We start from the raw sequence: 3,225 nt of genomic DNA, 5'->3' as shown, positions 1-3,225 counted from the left end.
GTGTGTGTGTGTGTGTGTGTGTGTGTGTGTGTGTGTGTGTGTGTGTGTGTGTGACAGACAGACAGAAAGAGACATAGACACAGACACAGACACAGAGGCAAATAGCAGTTTTGAGAAGGCTGAAGTTCCTTTCAATTTCCCAGAAGCAATCCAGCACTCTTTTCCTCTAATTCCAGGACCAGCTCATTGATCATCTGTAATGCTGATCTAAAAACAGATATAGTGATGAACTAACCTAGTGAATTGTCCTGCTTGCTAGCATGCAACAGACTTCATTTACTTATTCTTTTATGCACTCTTAAACCAATCTCTTTTAAGTGTTATCTGTTGAGGATGTATTGTAGTATTATGGAAATGATGAAATTAGCACAATGTCACTGACAAACAGGAAGAACCTCAAGATTTACAGAGAATCCTATTCTCTTTCAGCTCTGTGCTGAACATCCTCCATTGGAGGGCAAATGGCTTTGGTGAGCACACATCTCTTTACTTCATGCCTCCTTTGATTTTTGATCAGCTTTGAGTGTCTATGTCCTATTGCAGTTAAGTATGCTAATCAAATAAAACCCTAACCCTCTAAAAAAGTAATTGAAAGATGGAGAATCATTGAGATAGTTCATGTTATATAACATCACTGTAACTGGGAATCAGTCTTCATTCGGAATTCTGTAAAATGTCTATTCATATGACTTAAAGACCCAGATTAGTTCTTATGTATCAGTGGACATGACCATCAGTGAAAACCGTGAAATATACGCTTGTTTATCCTAGTTCTCTACTTTTCAGAAACTGCATATTGATGGTAGTTTTTTTTTTAAATTTTTTGACCATTGACAATTATAACAATCAGGTCATTCCTGATGTTTACAGTGTTTAGCTTCTTATGAATCCTTTAGGAAAATGGCTACGTGTTTATTTTCAGAACTTAAAAAGCTTCGTGTTCTACATTTTAGGGTTTAAAATTTAAAACTATTGCTGCTTCTTATTTTGAGACTCATCTGTCTATCTATATTCCATATGTAATTGTATATATGTAAATCTATATACTATAATTATGTGCACACACATAAGATATGTAATGGGAAGTACTGGAGTTCATTAGAGAAGTGGTAGTATTTATGGTAAGCCCCCTTTACTCTCAAATTCTCAAATGGATCTGTAAACTCATTGCTTTAGATGTTCTTCCTAATTATACTTGTCAAAATCCAAAAATGGACACATATCTTGTATGATTCTTGTCCTTGTCTTTTCATCAGTTCATCATGTGGGAACCACCAAATGTTGTAGAGTTCTTCTTTGATTTCTTCTTACATTGTAAGGGAACCAATGCCTTTAGCTGTCCATCTTTCATGCCTTGAAGATGACTACATGGCTAACTCACCTTTTCTTTCTAGCATATGTTTCCTAGAGAACACATTTCACTCTTGTTCTCCTTAGTCTCTCAACCAGTTTATACCATCTTCCTTTAAGAAGATTTGTGAGTCTAGGTCATTGCTTTTTAGCTCGGAAATTTTCAAGGAAAACCTACTTATTCCTGAAATTTTCCAAAGATGAATAGTAGAGGGAGAATTGTTTTTTTTTTTTATTTTGGCAGAGAACTTATTTTCCTGCTTTTACTTGTCATCTAAGTTGATTCAAATGCCACTTGCCAAATGTCATTAAGGTGACTCTGAGGGGATGTATTTTTTTTAAATAAATAGTTGTTCTCTCTATGGTCACACAGATAAAAGTACAGATCTCACTCTCAGACATAAGTCTCTTGACTAAACATAGGTCAACTCTCATCAGTGGCTTCTAAACTCTGACAAATTGACATCTCAGGAATGAATTTATCTAGCAAACTGCAAAGGAGCTTTCTGCCCTAAATCGATACATAGGGAGGTGACCCAGAAGGAAACGTAGAGACTTACAAGACAGAAAAAGGGGCCCAATCATCAGATGCTACAAGGATACTTTCTTCAATAGAATAAGCATAACTGCTAATGATTATATAGTGCTTTAAGGTTCACAAAAGCATTTTACAAACATTATCACACTTGAATCCCACAACACCACTGTAAACAATATAAGTAATCTATTTTACTTCTGTGGAAATAGACTCAGAAAAATATAACTTGACTTTGGCCACATTGATAGTAAATGTCAAAGGCGGGATTAAAACCCACATCTCTCTTAACTCTCAGTCCAACAGACTTTGCAAATATCATAGGATCACAGATTTTGAACTGAAAGGGACCTTAGAAGACTTGCTTTAGAGGCCCCTGACCCACAGAAAAAAAAAAAACAATTACAAGTCACGTATGTTAAAAACCATGTAGAGATTTTGTTTTGTAGAAAAAGGAAGGAAGATATGTTTTACTCATGCAGTTTTTATATTAGGAATATGAGACATAAAATTCTATTTCCTACAATAATAACAGGAATAAGAAAAATATTTTTTAATGATGGTGAGTTAAGGCAGAGAGATATAGCACAGGAGAAAGGGCAAAGGACAGCTCCACAATGATGTGTTTCTACCTCTGAAATTCTATAAACCTAATTATGACTCTCAAGCCTCTTTCTTGAGTAACTAAGACAATAATAATGCCACCAAATAGAAATAGGGAACTCAGGAAAAGTAGATTCAGTGTCCAGTTTTGTATGCATTAAGATTGCATTGCATACAAAACACCCATTTTATGATGTCCATCAGGCAGTGTGAAATGAGTCTGAGATTTACATGAGTGGTGAGTGGTGGGTCTTGGAGATATAGATTTAGGAATTATCCATATGCAGGTTATAGTTGAAGTCTATGAGATCCATGAAAATGGATGAGATCACCAATGGAAGAAGTAGAAAATGGAGAGATGAGAGCCAAAGCCAAGAACCCTAGGGGATTTCTACAATTAACAAGTGGAAAGAGGAAGAGGAGGCAGAAAAGCAATTTTCAGCAAGAAGTAAGAGGAGAAGTAGGATATCAAACAAGTCAGTTCAAACTTCTCTGCTAATGATGAATGAGCTGTATGACTTTGGGCAAGTCACTTAATTTCTTTCTGCCTCAATTTCCTCATCTTTAAAATGAAAAGGTAGAAGTAGGTGGTCCAGCTCTGTGATCTTATAATTCTGTAATTCTTTGTCCTAAGTACTTTCTTTTTTAAAAATAATTTATTTTAAAAATAATATGTTATTAATTTATTAGTAATTAATTTATTTTAAACTTAAATTCTAAATTTTAAACACTAAAAA

General features: G+C 34.7%; 1 protein-coding gene across 1 annotated transcript in view; it reads left to right on the top strand.

Annotated features, from left to right (window-relative positions):
- Positions 1–3,225, top strand: part of LOC114046321 (transmembrane protein FAM155A-like) — a 726,009-nt gene that overhangs the window by 600,187 nt on the left and 122,597 nt on the right. The window lies entirely within an intron of this gene.

The sequence above is a fragment of the Vombatus ursinus genome, unplaced genomic scaffold (assembly GCF_900497805.2).
Source record: "Vombatus ursinus unplaced genomic scaffold, bare-nosed wombat genome assembly UNPS02014781.1, whole genome shotgun sequence".
NCBI lineage: Eukaryota > Metazoa > Chordata > Mammalia > Diprotodontia > Vombatidae > Vombatus > Vombatus ursinus.
Note: the sequence above shows the minus strand (reverse complement) of the source record. Positions and strands in the feature narration are given on the sequence as shown.